Here is a 19563-nt window from a genome sequence, read left to right as displayed (position 1 = left end):
ATGATTAAAAATCTCAGAAAAACTGGCATATAAGGGACATAACTCAATGTAATAAAAACAATCTATGACAAACCCACAGCCAACATAATACTGAATGGGGAAAAGTTAAAAGCATTCCCTCTGAGAACTGGAACAACACAAGGATGTCCACTCTCACCACTCCTATTCAACACAGTAGTAGAAGTCCTAACCAGAGAAATCAGACAAGAGACAGAAATAAAGGGGATCCACATTGGTAAAGAGGAAGTCAAACTGTCGCTGTTTGCTGATATGACTGTATACCTAGAAAACCCTGAAGACTCCTCCAAAAAGCTCCTAGGACTGATAAACTAATTCAGCAAAGTTTCCAGATACAAAATTAATATACAGAAATCAGTAGCTCTCCTATACACCAACAGCAACCAAGCTGAGAATCAAATCAAGAACTCAACTCCTTTTTACAATAGCTGCAAAAAAATAAAATAAAATACTTAGGAATACACCTAATCAAGGAGGTAAAAGTCCTCTACAAGGAAAACTACAGAACACTGCTGAAAGAAATCATAGATGACACAAACAAATGGATACACATCCTATGCTCATGGATGAGTACAATCAATATTGTGAAAATGACCATACTGCCAAAAGCAATCTACAAATTCAATGCAATTCCTATCAAAATACCACCATCATTCTTCACAGAACTAGCAAAAACAATGCTAAAATTCACATGGAACCAAAAAAGAGCCTGTATAGCCAAAGCAAGATTAGGCAAAAAGAACAAATCTGGAGGCATTACATTACCTTATTTCAAACTATACTATAAGGCCATAGTCACCAAAACAGCATGGTACTGGTATAAAAATAGGTACATAGACTAATATAACAGAATAGAGAACCCAGAAACAAAACCAAATACTTAGAGCCAACTGATCTTCGACAAAGCAAACAAAAACATCAAGCAGGAAAAGGACACCCTATTCAACAAATGGTGGTGGGATAATTGGCAAGCCACATGTAGAATGATGAAACTGGATCCTCATCTCTCATCTTATAAAAAATCAACTAGAGATGGATCAAGAACTTAAATCTAAGACCTGAAACTATAAAAATTCTAGAAGATAACATCAGAAAAACCATTCTAGGTATTGGCTTAGGCAAGGATTTCATGATAAGAAACCAAAAGCAAATGCAATAAAAACAAAGATAAATTGCTGGGACTTAATTAAACTAAAGAGCTTTTGCATGGCAAAAGGAACAGTCAGCAGAGTAAACAGACAACTCACAGAGTGGGAGAAAATCTTCACAATCCATACATCTGATAAAGGACTAATATCCACAGCTTACAACAAACTCAAACAAATTAACAAGAAAAAAAACCAAACAAACCCATCAAAAAGTGGGCCAAGGACATGAATAGACAATACTCAAAAGAAGATATACAAATGGCCAACAAATATGAAGAAAAGCTCAACATCATTAATCATCAGGGAAATACAAATAAAAACCACAATGGAATATCACCATACTCCTGCAAGAATAGCCATAATCAAAAAATTAAAAAAAAAAAAGATGTTGGTGTAGATGCAGTGAAAAGGAAACCCTTCTACACTGCTGGTAGGAATGTAAACTAGTACAACCACTATGGAAAACAGTGTGGAGATTCCTTAAAGAACCAAAAGTAGAACTACCATTTGATCCAGCAATCCCACTACTGGGTATCCACCCAGAGAAAAAGAAGTCATTATACAAAAAAGATACTTGTACCCACACATTTATAGCAGAACAATTTGCAATTGCAAAAATGTGGAACCAACCCAAATGCCCATCAATCAATGAGTAGATAAGGAAACTGTGGTATATATCTATATATGTGATGGAATACTACTCAGCCATAAAAAGGAATGAATTAATGGCATTTCCAGCAACCTGTATGAGATTGGAGATTATTATTGTTAGTGAAGTAACTCAGGAATGTAAAACCAAACATCGTATGTTCTCACTCATAAGTGGCAGCCAAGATAGGAGGTTGCAAAGAATGACACAATGGAATGTGGGGACTCAGGGGGAAAGGGTAGGAAGGAAGTGAGGGATAAAAGTTTACAAGTTGGGTTCAGTGTATACTGCTCAGGTGATAGGTGCACCAAAATCTCACAAAATACCACTAAAGAACTTACTCATGTAACCAAATACCACCTGTTCCCCAAAAACGTGGAAATTTTGAAAAAAGTAAATAACTAGTATTGTACAAATACAAAAGAAATGAAAAGGAAAATAAAATAAAATAACAAAAACTAAAGAAATTCCTTTACCCATGTCACCCTAGAAAGAAAGAAAGAAACCAAAAATCATGTGGAATAAAAAGAATGAAAAGTCCTCAGGTCACTTTCTGCAGCTACATTTCCAGATACACTCTGTTTCAAATCTTCTATTTTATTACACGTAGGTATTTTATCTTGGTACCAGCAATCTTTCTTCTAAGAATCTATCCCAAAAACACAATGAAAAAAGACCAAATGGCAGAAACACAAGGCCATTACTGGCAGAACAAATCATAACAGCAGGAGATTAGAAATAAAACAAATGTCCACCAATAAGGGATTTATTGAATAATCTAAGGTACATCTGTATCCTAGAATACTATGCAGCAATAAAAAGCAAGGACTCCTTCTCTATACTGCTATGTACTGATCTCTAGAATATATTCTTAAGTGGAAAAAATGAGGTGCAGAAATATGTTTGAGCTGTTGCTGTTTATTATGGTAGACATTAGCCACACATGGCTATTTAAATTTAGGTTGATTAAATTTAGATGCAATTAATAATTCAGTTCTTCAATCACAATCACCACATTTTGAGTGTTCAACAACCACAGGGACCTAGTGGCTACTGTGGTGAACAGTGTAGACATAGACTCTTTTTATCTCTGCAGAAATCGTATTGGACTCCACTGAAGTAGAGTAGCCTACTTTTAAACCATAAAATAGGAGAAAATAATGTATTTGCTTATAATTTTAAAATTAGAAGGCCAAAACAAACATTGATAAAAATGATTATGCATAAAGGGATAGAAGAGCAGCCCAGGATTAAAGACAATCATGTGTATCATCTCAAAATATAACACATACTTAATGGTTTCAAGCACTGAAAAGGATAAGTAATAATGACCCAATAGTAATGGACAACTCTAGTACCAAGAATGAGACCTCTAACACATTTCCCACGAAAAAGAACCAGACTCCCTTGGAAAAATGTCTGACTCCAGGTCTGGGGTAGGAATGGTACCAGAAGAGTCTAGACCAAACTAACATACTCAAAACCATGTCAAGAATAAGTTGAGCTAAAGGAGCTTCCATTCACAAAGATAGAAAAATCTGAACATCAATAAAAATACTGCAATAGGTTAAAACACATCAAATACAGAAACATCTGGAGTTTATGAAAACACTTTAAAATAATAATAGAACAGAACAAAACAAAACAAAATCAACTCATTGCTCCCCTTTGAAGAATCCTAGGAGAACAACCCATTATTTTGAAAAGTAGAAATACAACAAAAGAATTAAACATTCATCTTATTTTCCTATGCATACCATACTAACCTATAGTTGATGACAGGATGTTTCTTTTATAGAATAATTCAAGCTAATAAATGCCAAAAATAGAATTAGAACATCACCCTGCTACAACTTTTAATGAAATGTGGATTTATACAACAATCTTTAGAGGCTGCAAAATACTTGAGGTATAATGCAGATGGAAATTTTTATAGTCAGTAAATCTAACAACTTTTGAACCTAGTGATCAAAGGAGAGACAACTAGATACAATGAGCCTCCTCCTGGTATAATGCTATAGGAATAAACACCACCACATATTAGGTACTTCTGCCAAGAAATCTGAATTGGATCAAGACTCTAAATCTAATACAAATTTAAAGGAAAAGAAGTTGCCAGTGGAATATAATACACAACACAATAAGGATATAAGTCAGCAAAATCCACAAAGTAAACTCCACAGGGCAAAATATCTTAAGCAAATAAATTGGAATGTGTGATGGTTAATTTTATGTGTCAACTTGACTGAGCAACAAAGGGCCCAGATGTTTTGTCAAACATTATTCTGGGCTGGGCACGGTGGCTCATGCCTGTAATCCCAGCACTTTGAAAGGCCGAGGTAGGCAGGTCACTTAAGGCCAGGAGTTCAAGACCAGCCGGGCCAACAGCAAAACCCTGTCTCTACTAAAAACACAAAAATTATCCAGGTGTGGTGGCACACGCCTGTAATCCCAGCTACTGAGGTGGCTGAGGCAGGAGAATTGCTTGAACCTGGGAGGTGGAGTTTGCAGTGAGCTGAGATGGTGCCACTGCACTCCAGCCTGGGCAACAGAGTGAGATCTTGTCTTAAAAAAAAAAAAAAGTTATTCTTGGTGTGTCTTTGATGGTGTCTCTGGATGAGATTAACATTCAGATGGGTGAACTGAGTAAAGCAGTTTGCCTTCTCTAATGTGCATGGGCCTCGTCCAATCAATTGAAGATGTGAACAGAACAAAAAGGCTGACCAGGAGGAATTTCTCTGCCTCATTTCCTGAACTGAAACATTGGTCTTTTCCTGCTTTTGGACATGAATTCAAATCACCTTTTCTTGTGTTTCTAGCCAGCAGCCTTTTGGCCTGGAATTTACAACATTAACTCTCCTGCTCTCCTGATTCTCAGACCTTCAGTTTTGAATAGGAACTATACCATAGGCTCTCCTGGAAATCAAGTTTGCCTACTGCAGATGTTGACAAATCTCAGCCTTCATAATTACATGAGCCAATTACTTATAATAAATCTTTATCACTATGGCTCAACTTACAATTTTTCAACATTATGGTGGCACAAAAGTGATATGCATCCAGTAGAAACTGTACTTTGAGTACTCATACAACTGTTTTTCACTTTCTGTACAGTATTCAATAAATTACACAAGATATTCAATATTTTATTATAAAATAGACTTTGTATTGAATGATTTTGCCCAGGTGTAGGCTAATGTAGGGGTTCTGAGTGTGTTTAAAGCAAATTAGGTTAATTAGGTTAAGCTGTGATGTTCAGTAGGTTAGGTGTATTAAGTGCATTTTTGACTTATGATATTTTCAACTTAGGATAGGTTTACTGGAATGTAACTCCGTAATAAGGACCCTCTGTGTGTATGTGTGTGTGTGTGTGTGTACATATGTGTGTGTGCTTGTGTGTATGTGTATACACATACAGGCATATTACTGTACTTTGCTTTATTGCACTTCACAGATATTTCATGTTCTTTTACAAACAGAAGTTTTGTGGCAACCTTGCATCAAGTGTGTCTATTAGCACCATTTTTCCAATAGCATGTGTTCACTTTGTGTCTCTGTCATATTTTGGTAATACTCACAATATTTCAAACTTTTTCATTATTATTGTAATAGCTGTTGTGGTGATCTTTGAACAGTGGTCCTTGATGTTACTGTTGTAATTGTTTTGGGGCAGGCACTACAAACTACACCCATCTAAGATGACTAACTTAATTGATACATGTATGTGCTCTGACTGCTTCACTAACTGGCTGTTTCTTGGTCTCTCTCCCTGTCCTCAGGCCTCCCTATTCCCTGAGACACAACAATATTGCAATTAGGCTATTATATTAACCCTACAATGGCTTTGAATGTTCAGGTGAAAGGACGAGTCCCATGTCTATCACTTTAAATCGAAAGCTAGCAATGATTACACTGAGTGAGCAAGGCATGTCAAAAGTCGAGACAGGCCAAAAGCTAGGCCTCTTGCACCAAACAGCCAGGTTGTGAACACAAAGTAAATGTTTTTCAAGGAGATTAAAAGTTCTCCTCTAGTGAACACATGAATGAAAAGAATGCAAAACAGCCTTATTGCTGATAAGGAGAAAGTTTTAGTGACCTGGATAGAAGATCAAATCAGCCACAACATTCCCTTAAGCCAAAGCCTAATCCAGAGCAAGGCTCTGACTCTATTCAATTCTATGAAGGCTAAGAAACATGAGGAAGCAGCAGAAGAAAAGTGTAGCCAGAAGAAAAGTTGGAGCCAGCAAAGGTTGGTTCTTGAGGTTTAAGGAAAGAACCCATCTCCACAACATGAAAGTGCAAGGTGAAGTAGCATGTGCTCATGTAGAAGCTACAGCAAATTATCCAGAGACATAGGTAAAATAATTGATGAGGGTTGCTATACTAAACAAAGTATTTTCAATGTAGAGAAAACAGTTTTATAGTGGAAGAAGATGCCATGTAGAACTTTCATAGCTAGAAAGTAGAAAACAATGCCTGGTTTCAAGGCTTCAAGGACAGACTGACTCTTTTTTTTAGGGGCTAATAAAGCTGGTGACTTAAAATTGAAGCCAATGTTCTGAATATCCTAGGGCCCTTAAAAATTATGCTAAATATACTCTGCTTGCGTTCTAGAAATAAAACAACAAGCCTAAATGACAGCACCCCTGTTTATAGCATGGTTTACTGAATACTTTCAGCCCACTATTGAGGCCTACTGCTCAGTGATTCCTCTGGTAGACCCAGGCAAAGTAAATGGAAAAATCTTCTAGAAAGAATTCATCATTTTACATGACTTTGTGAACATTGTGATTCAGAGGAAGAGGTCAAAATATCAACATTAAAAAGAATTTGGAAGAAGTTGATTCCAATCCTCATGGATGACTCTGAGGGGTTCAAGACCTCAGTGGAAGAATAACTGCAGATGTGATGGAAACAGCAAGAGATCTAGAATTAAAGTAGAGCCTGAAGATGTGATGGAATTGCTGCAATCTCATGATCAAATTTGAACAGATAAGGAGTTTTTTCTTCTGGATGAGTAAAGAAAGTGGTTGCTTGAGATGGAATCTACTTCTGGTGAATATGCAGTGAACATCATTCAAATAACAACAAAAGGTTTAGAATATTACATAAACTTGATAAAGCAGTGGCAGGGTTTGAGAAGATTGACTTTAATTTTGAAATAACTTCAACTCTGGGTAAAATGCTATCAAATAGTATCACATGCTTACGGAAAAATCTTTTGTGAAAGGAAGAGTCAATGGATGCAGCAAACTTCATCGTTGTCTTATCTTAAGAAATTATTAGAACTATGCCAACTTTCAGCAACCACCACCCTGATCTGTTAGCCATCAACGGCATCAAGGCCCTCCACCAACAAAAAGATAATGATTCACTGAAGGCTCAGATGATTGTTAGCAGTTTTTAGCAATAAAGTATTTTTAAATTAAGGTAAGTACACTATTTTTATAGACATAATGCTATTGCATATTTAATAGACTATAGTAGTATAAATGTAACTTTTATATGCAGTGGGAAACCATAAAATTCATGTGACTTGCTTACTATGGTATTTGCTTTATTGCAGTGGTCTACAACTGAACCTGTAACATCTCTGCAATGTCTCTGTGTGTGTGTGTATATATAAATATATACACATATATACATACATATATACGAGTATATATACACATATATTTATGAGTAGTTCTGTTTTGTTGGAGAACTCTGACTAAGGTAGAAGGTTGAAAAAAAGGACAGACCTTCTTTGAATTAAAAGGGACTTAACACTTTGGAGAAATTACAATTAAAACCAGGAGGAGAACCTTACCAGAACAACAAAAGTGGAAAAGATGGAAAATATCAAGTGTTGGTGAGGATATGGATTAAGTGAAACTCTCACACACTGCTGGTGGGAATATAGATTGAAAAAAAAGACGCTGTAAAAACTGCTTGGTGGTCTCTACGGAGCCACATACGGACATACCCTATGACTCAGGAATGCTATTTTTTGGTATACACCCAAGAGAGATGAAAATATATGTCCATCTATTTGATACAAACAAAAATGTTCATATGATCATTACTCATGATAAGTCAAAAACTGGAAAATACCCAAGTTTTTATAACAGGTAACTATATTATGAAATATCCAAACAATATAATACTTTACAGCAATGAGAATGAATAATCTACAACTACAAACAGCAATACACATTAATCTCACACACATTATGTTGACTGAAGGGAGCCAGATACAAGAGAGTGCATGCTGTATGATTCCAGTAATATTTCTTCTAACCTCCTGATAAAATTTGAGGAAGAAGAATATCAACAACCCATTTCTTTTTCTTTTAAGTTACTTAGTGTCCTCTTATGTTATGTAATGTAACCTCAGAGAAGCAAAGCAAGTTTCTTCTAAGCCCTTTAGAAGTGAACAATTGCATATAAGATCAAAGGCTAATACTATGTCTGGTGGACAGACCACTGTGTCTGAGTGATTCAGATGAGAATCATACATGGATGCTCTCAGTCTGCACAAAATCCCACAGTGGTCAATGAGTCACCATGGTAACCATGCTGGCCAAGGAAAGGTGGAAAAAAAGCAAAGAATAATCACTCTGATTTGGTTCATAAAATGTGCAAAGAATTGAAAGAGACTGACATGACCACATTAACACTCCTTAAGTGTTCCTAACAATAGATACTCATCACAACTTCAGTGATATAAACATATACATATGTGCATGTACATACACTGATGTATCCACATGCTGTCTCCCTCGCTCTCACCACCAAAGAACTCATGATTCATCACGTGAGGAAGAAAAACACAATTCAACTGATTCAATTCTAACCACAAATATAAAATTGGAAGTACTATAACTATTCTATTCTGTTATAGATTGATCTTTCTAGAGTTGACCTGTAGATTGTCTCTAGGCCTTTTCTTCCTTTCTTGAGTTGGATGACTCAGTTTTGTTATGATGGCTGTTCTCCCCAAAATGATCTGTGCTTTCAATGGAATCCCAGTCAAAATACTAGCATAAATTTTTTTCTAGAAATTAACAAGCTGATATTAAAATTCATGTGGAATTCCCTCAATTTTTGTTTTTCTGATTTAAAGTCTTTAAAAAAATGTAAAATGAGGCTAAAGCTGATAGACTGCAAGGAGAAATATTAATACATGAATCAAACTGCTAGGAACACCTTCCAACCAACTGCATAGTTCAACCCCCAACTGGGAGATACATGGGAAGGACTTATACAGTCAGAAAAAAATTTGTATTTACTACAAGTGCATATTAAGATCAAGTTCTTTCTTCAGTGTGGGTAATTCATTGCTTTCAAAGCAGGCATCACTTAGATGGGTGTCAAGGGCTACTTCAAAGCATGCAGCTGCTGATGAAAGGAAATTCCCCCTGCTGTCTTCCCCAGTGATGAGATGAAAGTAGCTTCTTTACTTTTAGGCTATTTTGTGAACCTCACAGGAGCTATTCCACCACATGCTTTTGTTCAGATCTATGAACTCACCATAAGCAGGTGTCATGTCCTACCAGGGATGTAAGTGCTGGTGGTCTCCTAGGATTGTTGCCCTTTAAGTCAGGCGTAGAAGCTTTGGCAGCCATCATGACCCAAATCCTCAGAATCTGCCTCTTTCAGACACCTGATAGGAGCTCAGACATCCACATGAAGAGCTGCACAAGGAGAGAAAGAATCCAGCAATCACTGTGCTTTCTTAGAGTAATTATGTGCCTGGCACCATGCTAGGCACTGGGTTAGTGAACAATGACACTGATACAATTGGGCAGTGATCATAACAATTAGAAGGGTCATCAGTGGGTTTCTCACTAGGACCTTTTTCTTCTCCTTTCCTCATCTATCTTCTAACAACAAAATTGAAAAAGAATGAGAAGTGACCTCAACTCACACAGGCATTCCTGATTCTGCAATAACCACAGGGCTATGGGCTTGCATTTGTGTTATTACAATCCTGGTTGCAGCAATCCTGTATGTGAGCATTCTTTTTTTTTTTTTTTTTTTTGAGACAGAGTCTTGCTTTGTTGCCCAGGCTGGAGTGCAGTGGCGTGATCTCAGCTCACTGCAAGCTCTGCCTCCTGGATTCACACCATTCTCCTGCCTCAGCCTCCCGAGTAGCTGGGACTACAGGCACCCGCCACCACGCCTGGCTAATTTTTTTGTATTTTTAGTAGAGACGGGGTTTCACTGTGTTAGCCAGGATGGTCTCGATCTCCTGACCTTGTGATCCTCCCGCCTTGGCCTCCCAAAGTGCTGGGATTACAGGCGTGAGCCACCACGCCCGGCCGTATGTGAGCATTCTTATCCCCATTTTACAGAGGAGGAAGCTGAGGTCAAAGAGAGTCATTATCAGTCTCATCCTCCCACGTCTGGCCTTTATGTGGAAAGTAGCTACAGGACACCCTGGAGGAATACGCAACACTCACTGGGGTGAGAAAGAGCCCTATATCTCTCTCATTCATCCCAGGGCAGTTCAGCCCCCACCATGGGGCACCCACACCCTCAGCTGAGTCCCAGACACCTGAAGGTAGGACCTTGCTCTCATAGCCATATTCTTCTAGGTCTTCTGCTCTATTAAAAGATGCAGAAGCCCCATAATAACTTCAGGTTTCCATGGCAACTGTGATGCATTGACTTGTCCTCTATATCTCACAAGCCTTTGCATAGTTTCTTTGCCTATAGCTGAAAGCAAAATACCTTCACACTTTAGACCACCACTTGCGAAAGCATACTCACTAGAGGAACTAGGCTGGGACCCAGGCAATTGGGGGAACTCTGCCCAGTTTGGTAGACGAAAGCAGGTCCCTGTGGTCAAAAATTTTATTTGTTTAAAAGTGACAGTAGAGGAGTATCACCAGTATCCAGAGACCCAGGAGGTACCCCAGGGCTCTTGGTGATGAACTAGCCCTCTGAGAGTGAACTTGTAAAACTCACACATCATGCTAAGTGGTTAGTCATCTGTGGCGGAAAACTAGAGACTATCTATAATCATATTTATGATTAAAATGATCTAAATGATCTAAAATACCATAAAATGTCATTTAAGGAATCTCACATTTATTTCATGGAAGCAGGCCTATAATAATATAATCATTTAGTAGGCAGACATCTAGTCAATTCAATAATACATTGGGTTACCCTGGAAAATTTTTATCTTACATTTTTGATACTTTTTCCATGTGAAGAGACATCCATGAAAAACAAACAAACAAACAAACATGTAGCCTCTCTATACACTCACTCACTCCTTCTCTATCACAGGAATGACTTAACTGATTGGTAAATCTGAAAGGAGAAATGGGTTGTTCAACCCAGGTCCTCTCCCTTCAAAACTCTAAATAGTAAGCTGCCCTTCTGGGCAATCATTCTGCTCTGTCCTCAGGGATGGGTCTTACAACAGGCCTACAGCTCTACTCCCCTTTCTGTGCCTCACTGGCTCCTCAACTCTTTCTACGGTCTTGCTTTACAATGCTTTCGTGTTTAAGAAGCCCCCAAAATACCTTCCTGCTCTTAGTCTGAACTCTAAACCAACTAAAAAAAAAAATCACAAAAAACTAATAAGCATAATACATTGACCTTATTCCTCATAAAAGTGATATTGGACAATATGACTTAGATTTACTGTCACATGGGCTTTCTATGAATGAACCCCAGAACTGGACAGATTAGTCCATCCAGCAGTGCTGCATTGGGACAGTCACAAAGGTCAAGGAGTGCAATGAACAGTTAACCACGTGCTGTCTCCTGAGGAGCCCTGATTATGCGTACCCAAGGAAAGTAATCTCCTTGCCAAGGGCTATCCCTGTAGCAGGAGAAAGTATCTCAGGACACCTTCTTTGAAAAACAGTTCACAAGTGGTAGATATCCCTTGTCTCAATAGCATATTCATCAAGCAACCTGCTGAAGATAAGATTTTCCATATGGCTTGGGAGTAGCATGTAGTAACAGCCTCTGAATTCCTTAAAATGAGTAATTGCAGTGGAAGCTCCTTTTATGGAGGGAGATTTGAATTAGATTCTAAATTCCAAGAGCAGGTTGAAAATCATATATTGTGAAATTTTCCCTTGAAAAATCACTTCAAGAAGGAATTAAGGAAATGTTCATAATTCAATACCCACACATAAACTCATATGCAGATTATGGCAAAATTTCTAACAAAGTCCTACCAAGGCTTTAAGGCTAACAGAATCTCTACAAATTCCAGTATAATAGATTAGAGAAAAAGAGGGAAAGTTCACCAAATCCACATGTTTTGGATATTCATTTCTACTTAACAAAACGTCCCAAACAATAGCCATTTATTATCTCTCAGGATTTTGTGTGTTCACTAGGCTCCGCTGGATGATTTTTGCTCAATGTGGTATCTATCACCAGGGACTGCAATCATCTGAATACAGACGAATGCATCCTGGGACTTCCAAAAAAGCTCACTGACATGGATGACTGATGCTGGCATCTGCTGGCAGCTCAGCAGGGGCTACTGTGTAGAGCACCTTGGCTTAATACAGAGTCTTCCATGGGAAGCATAGAAAGATAAAACACAGCACATCTAGGTAAATCTGAATGTTTTAGTGTATATAATTTTGCTTATCTGAAGTTCAAATTCAACTAGTCATACTGTTTTGTTTTGTTTTGTTTTAAATCTGGAAAGTCTAAGGGGTGACCCTGTGAATCCGTAAGTTTAATGACCATCTGACATGATTCTTCCAATGGGAAAGGTCTGGCAAAAACAAGCAGATCAGATTGTCACACACACACACAAAAAAGACAAAAGCTGGTAACACCTGGTGTTTGTGGAATAAAGGGGCAATGAACACTTGGATACATGTTGGTGCCAAATTGGTGTATATATTTTTTGAGGCCCACATTATTACAACTTCATAACTTGAATGGCCTTCAATACAGAAGTCCTATTTCACCAACAAAAGAGTTTCAGGTGAGGGTTTAGAAAGGGATCCCAAAGTGATTCTGACCTGCAATTTGGTTAAGGAAGCTTGGGTGAGGGGGCAGGTTAGGAGTCATATGAACTTTTGGCCCCAAAGAGGAAAGACAGCTAATATTTACGAAGCCGATTTTTAGCCAAGCCTAGTGCTACATTCTTCACGTTAGTAGTTGGAATTAACCCACACAACAGCCCTGCTAGTGAGGTATTGCTATTCTCTCTCCACAGATGGATGTGACTACAAAGCACATATTCCTTACCAGAGAAGGATGGCAAAGACATTGCTCACCAGGCCTACTGCTAGAGCCAGGAATAGAATCTGTCAATGTGGGCACCCTGGGGTGCTGGTGGCATTTCCAGAAAGGATCCAAGTTTGGTGACCCTTCCCCTTGCTTCAGGAATGGTTTGTGGCAGAGCTAGAAGCAGAAGCTTCACACATGAAGCCAGTATTTCTTCCATCTTTTATGAAAACTTAAAGAAAGGATTGGGCTGCTTATTATCTTGTAGGAAAGGGAGGACCTCTGAGGACACAGAGAAGGGAGAGGAAGAGAGATTTCTCCCAGACAGGAATGACGTCAGAGGTCTACAGGTCGCTCTAGGAGTAGGAACCTGAGAACTGCTCCATATCAAAGCTTGGAGTGGCTCCTGGATGGTCCACCCGGAGTGGGTATCCAGCGTGAGGCAGATTTTTCTGTTTGGATCAAAGGATAGATAACAGTGGTGGCATTTTTTTCCTATTTCTTGTATGCTTGATGCTCTGGCATCTGAGGCCTTGCTAACTGGGGAGGGACTGCTCCTTCCAGGGTTAGCTAATTCCCAGTCCTAACAAAAAACTCACCTAAGGAGCACACATTTTATATTCAAACTAATTAATCCAGAGCAACTACACATACACACTCACACTTCCTCTACTGGGCTCTTACATTCCAGGCCAATAGTACCCTCCCCTAATCATATCAGAGCCTGATTCTGTCAGAGGCATTTGAACCAGAGAAACTCTATTTTGAATAGGAGCTAAGTAAAATAAGACTGAGACCTACTAGGCTGTATTCCCAGAAGGTCAAGGCATTCTTAGTCACAGGATGAGATAGGAGGTCATGAAGACCTTGCTGATAAAACAGGTTGCAGTAAAAAAGCCAGCTAAAACCCAACAAAACCAAAATGGCTATGAAAGTGACCTCTGGTCGTCCACACTGCTCATTAAGTGCTAGTTATAATGCATTAGCATGCTAAAAGACACTCCCATCAGCACCATGATAGTTTACAAATGCTATGACAACATCAGGAAGTTACCCTATATGGTCTGAAATGAGGAGAAACCTTCAGTTCTGGGAACTGCCCACACCTTTCTGGAAAACTCATGAATAATCCACTCCAGTGTTTAGCATATAATCAAGAAATACCCATAAAAATGGGCAACCAGCAGCCCTCGGGGCTGCTCTGCCTATGGAATAGCCATTCTTTTATTCTTTTACTTTCTTAATAAACTTGCTTCCACTTTACTCTACGGACTTGCCCCAAATTCTTTCCTGAGTGAGATCCAAGAACCTTCTCTTGGGGTCTGGATCAGGGCCTCTTTCCGGTAACAATTCCAGACAACTTAGGACAGCCCCTGCACCACAGAACCTGCTGAAATTATTCCGAGTAGTCAGTCCTAAGCCTAATTACCCTGCCTTGTCTGTCATTTACCACAGAAAACCACAATAAAGGCTTTTGCCACGTTTACCTCCCGCCTAAATTGGTGGACTCTGAGTGGACTTATGTGGAATGGAGAGTGCCTCCTCTTGGAAATTTCGAGTAACAAACTATCTCCTTAATGGCAGTTGTATCCTGATCCCTTGGCCTCACTATCCTAAATAATAGTAAAACCTACATTGTAAAACAATGCCTCAGGAAGAGGGGACTTGAAGGCTCTGAGTCAGCTAGGAAAATGGGCAGCTTCCTGAGTCATGTGGACAGATGAGTGATGACTGCCAGAGCTCTTCCTGCTATACCAGGAGGCTAAATTCCCAAAAGTGTAACTGTTTCCTCAAAAAGCATGAAAATTTAACATTGCTATACTGTCTAATTGAACTGTATAATCTTTTTATTAATATGTATCCCAACCAACTATAAGAGAGCACCTGCTTTAGAGATCTGAACAAATGATAAGTTTCACAAGACTTTTTAAGTATTTGCTGATCTGATATCCTGGTGTTATAATGTTAGATTCCTTTTTTTTTCTATCACGTTTTCAAATAAATGACACAGTTTACATTTATGCCTCAGAATATATCATAGAATAATTACTGAGTTTAGAAATAAACCCTGATGACTGATAGTGTGTGTTTATACTACATCCCATTTAAATGGAAAATGTAGGTGAAAAGAACTTCATACACTAATGGGGAAGAACAAATTGGTACAACCTCTTTGCAGAGACATTCGGCAACATCTATGAGAAAACAAAATGAGGCCCCCATCAGCTGCTACTCTCTTAATCACGGACTATAGAGAGAAGCATGTGTGTTGCACCAGAAAAGGTATACAAGCATGGTCACAACATGTCTAGTCATATCAAAACAATCCCAAGGTCATCTTATTAGAGAAATCTCAGAAACATTATCTTTAGAGAATGAAAAGCTGGATAACAGCACTAACTTAGCTAAAAGTATGGAAACAATTGTATGCCTTGTGCAATTCTCTCACAAGAAGTCTGTGAGGAAGGCATCATTATTTCTAGCTTACAGATGACCAACTCAGACTCACTGATGGAAAATCAATTTTGCAGAGGCATCTAGTAATGATCAGGAGTGGGGATGCAACTCTTAGTCTCCTCAAAGGACAACACCTGGTCTCGTTTTAGAGATGATGACCGTCTAGGACTTTAACACTTGTAGTTTTTTATGTTGCTAGGATTGTTCCCTTATGTGTACTCACTCAACAACCTCTCTCTCTTTGAAGAAGCTGATAGTGCAGATGAAATCCCACTGCAAGGTACTGTAGGTGGTAATGGGTCTAGTATGAAGGTCAAGGGCTTGTGACTCCTACCTCCTCTTCATCTGCACTCTCTTTTCATTTGAGACTCAATGGGAAACTGCTTTTCCAATATCAATCTAGAAGATCAAACAAGGCAGCAGAAAATGACAAGGAATTAAAGAAAATGGTTCAATGAGCTTCTTCAGTCTCCCTCAATCCTTCAGCAAAGTTCTCCTGCAACACAGAAATGGCCCTGGTGCTTCATTCATCATGTTCTACTTCTTCCTGCTCCATTTCCTGGTGGTCTTTGTGGCAGTTATGCTGTTTGGATTAGGTGACAGTCATCATTTCTCTGAGAGGAAAAGAAAAGGTGGGCCAGGACAAACATTTGTTGAAGTCCTACTAGGTGCCATCTGCTCTGTACAGGATTTCCAATTTACCCCACAGAACAGTTCTGTGAGGAAGACATTGTGAGTTCCTTTTACAGATGACCAACAACAGGCTGACAGAGGCTAAGAAAGGATTCCAGTGTCATACATCAAGTAAGGGACAGGAATGAAGTTACAGCTTTTACCATCATCACAATATCCATGCATTCTCAACAGAGGAGATATTGTCCCCAAGGGGCTGAAAATTGATTCTGGAGGGTAGGAAGATGGTAGACGTTACAATGGTTTGTGGCACTACAATGAACCACACAGCACACAAACAGTTTACACTATATCGGTGCTATTAAAATTTCATGTTCTAGGCAGGAAGGAGCTAATGAGGAAAAAAATGAATGTCTAAAAAGCCTCCTTTGGATCCTAATAATGAAAGAAAGTTAAGAAACATTGCATGTACTCGGGGACTTCTGTGAATGATGAGCCACCAAGGCTTAGGGATTAGTCATTTTACACTCCCTCATGGATGCTCACTCAACAACCCCTCTTGGTGATGATGAGGATAATGATGATGGAAGTGAAATCCTTCCCCTAGGGCCAAGAGACCTTCGAATGGGAACCATGTGAACTGTCTTTTAAGATGGCAGACAGGGGCTCAGTCAGACAACAGGTATTTCTTCTGGGAGAGACGATATTAATGTTTTTAAAACTAATATTAAAACTGTAATCATATCGTACTCTAAGTTGTATATCCTTTAACCTTAACCTTCATCCAAGTAACCTATTGTGAAATCCATAGTTTAGGTCAGGTTATAGGAAGTTAGGAGAGGTTAAATAAATCAGGGGAACTATGTTGTTAATGCCTGCTCAGTAATAGAACCTGGAGTTTCATTCACACGTATGTTTATTGCGGCACTATTCACAAGAGCAAAGACTTGGAATCAACCCAAATGTCCATCAGTGACAGACTGGATTAAGAAAATGTGGCACATATACACCATGGAATACTATGCAGCCATAAAAAAGGATGAGTTTGTGTCCTTTGTAGGGACATGGATGCAGCCGGAAATCATCATTCTTAGCAAACTATCACAAGAACAGAAAACCAAACACCGCATGTTCTCACTCATAGGTGGGAACTGAACAATGAGATCACTTGGACTCGGGAAGGGGAACATCACACACCGGGGCCTATCATGGGGAGGGGGGAGGGGGGAGGGGGGAGCGGGGAGGGATTGCATTGGGAGTTATACCTGATGTAAATGACGAGTTGATGGGTGCTGACGAGTTGATGGGTGCAGCACACCAACATGGCACAAGTATACATATGTAACAAACCTGCACGTTATGCACATGTACCCTAGAACTTAAAGTATAATAATAATAAATAAATAAATAAATAAATAAGCAAAAAAAAAAAAAAAAAAGCTTTGTGCCCTGAGGCTGCCAGGAATCTGAGTGCTCTAGTCTCCCCGGCACTCATGTTCCAGTCTGCACCACAGATACCAAGATGTTGGAGTTTCTATTGTGATGCATTTGTTCAATAAAATATCCCAGCATTTAACATAGGTATACATGAATCCATACCAATATGAACAAAAGTTTGAATTAATAAAGAAATCAGTGAGAGGAAGAAAACTGTCTTTTTCAAATAATTCTAAGTGAAATATGTAGCTGTCTGCTCTCCCTGAGGTCAAGCTTAATTCTGCACCCCACTTGCTGAGGGCAGGGCTGATTTCATGACTTCCTTCTAAAGAACAGAGTAGGGAATGAAAAAATAGTTATTAGAAACTTGCCAGACACCACTTTAACCAAGTGATGAAACATTATCACCAGTGACTTCATGTGGGCACTATGTAAACCCAGATATGATGTGACAAGAAGGGCACTTCAACTCTGTGGTATTCTTTCTCAGAACCTATAACACTAGTCTAATCACAAGAAAAACTAAGTCTGTGCTCCTCCAGACAATCAGTCATGAAAATTGCCTGGCAGTTCCTCGCATGGATAGAGTTATCATATGACCCAGCAATTCCATTCCTAGGTACACACCCAAGATCAACACATTTGTCTACATAAAAACTTGTATACAAATGTACGTAGCAACCTTATTTGCAATAGCCCCAAACTGGAAACAATCCAAATGTCCATTAATTGTTAAATGTGTCTAAAATGTGATATATTATGATTATTCTTTGCCAATAAAAGGAATGAAGTATGGATATGCCATAATATAGATGAACCTTCAAAATATATGTGAAGTGGAAGAAGATATATGCAAAAGACCAAATATTATATAATTGCATTTACATGAAATTTCTGGAGTAAAGAAATCCACAGAGACACCAAGCATATCTGTGGTTTAAGGCCTGGGGTGGAAGCAAGGATTAATTGCATTCAAGCATGATGAGACTTTTTGGAGTGATGAAAATGTCTAAAACTTAATTATGGTATGGGTGAAAAACTCTATACATTTAATAAAATTCATCAAATTATAAGCTTTAAATGTGTAAATTATATTGTCTGTAGGTTTAGCTGCAAGAAAGCTGTTAAAAATATGATAATGATCTGGTCTTCTGATATTGATTTGATGTACCTGCTTCATATAAACATGAATGTATACAACTGTTGCTATATCCCAATCTGCTGACTCTTTCCTGTGTTCCTCCAAGCAGTGACTGTCCCCTTTCCCCTCATGCTACTTTGGGTTTTGCTTGTGTGCAAAATTTGATAACTTCTGATCACTTCCACATCCTCCAATTATGGTAGTGGCTTGAGAGTTGATCCATGACAAAGTCCAGCACCTGCCTTGTGTGACTAGATGTCAACATTACCAGTTTCTTCATTCCTCTGCAGCCACATGACTCCACCTGGGGAGCCTATATGGAACTACCTTTATGGGTGTCAGTACGGCAATACCTTGCAAAGGGTTACATAGGTGTACACCTTTTGCACCAACAATTCTCTTTTAGAAGTTTATCTTCAGGACATAGTGGAAGATGTTGATGAGGATCCAGTGTTAAGGCCTGTCATCCTGACAATTCCCTTCCTTCACTGCAGAGCCTGAATTTAGAGACCAAATGGAACATAAGGCCATAAAGGGGCAGAAGGAAGAGGGAAACGTAATTGTCAGCACACAGACTCTCTCTCATATGACAATCATGTTCTGTTATCACAATACCAGAATTCTCCTAGGAGGAACACATTCTGCTCACCAGTACAAACAGCTACAGGAACTGTGCCCAGAACTGTGCTCTTTTGTGGTGCAAAGACTCTGAAAAGATTTAATCCACAGAATGTCAGTAATAGGAGCTATCAGAACACTCTGAATAACACAGAGTTGTAAAACTGATAATATTACATCCATAGGATAGAATTCTAGAAGGTAGCAAAAACAAATTATAATAAAAATAATGATGAAAAAATGATATCTTGCAGACAAGATTA

General features: G+C 38.8%; 1 protein-coding gene across 39 annotated transcripts in view; it reads right to left on the bottom strand.

Annotated features, from left to right (window-relative positions):
* Positions 1–19563, bottom strand: part of RAB40AL (RAB40A like) — a 257934-nt gene that overhangs the window by 132961 nt on the left and 105410 nt on the right. For 23 of the 39 annotated variants that reach the window (XR_012430017.1, XR_012430016.1, XR_012430022.1 and 20 more), the window contains one exon: positions 9328–9491. The exons of 7 other annotated variants lie outside the window; for them this stretch is intronic. The gene's annotated coding sequence lies outside the window, so the exon portion shown is untranslated. Of the gene's footprint in view, positions 1–9327; positions 9492–15694; positions 15871–19563 lie in introns of all 39 variants that reach the window. 9 more of the 39 variants (XR_012430010.1, XR_012430015.1, XM_074029553.1 and 6 more) reach the window with 1 other exon arrangement.

Source organism: Macaca fascicularis, chromosome X (assembly GCF_037993035.2).
Source record: "Macaca fascicularis isolate 582-1 chromosome X, T2T-MFA8v1.1".
NCBI lineage: Eukaryota > Metazoa > Chordata > Mammalia > Primates > Cercopithecidae > Macaca > Macaca fascicularis.
The sequence above is the reverse complement of the archived record's forward strand: the minus strand, read 5'-3'. Positions and strand labels throughout refer to the sequence as shown.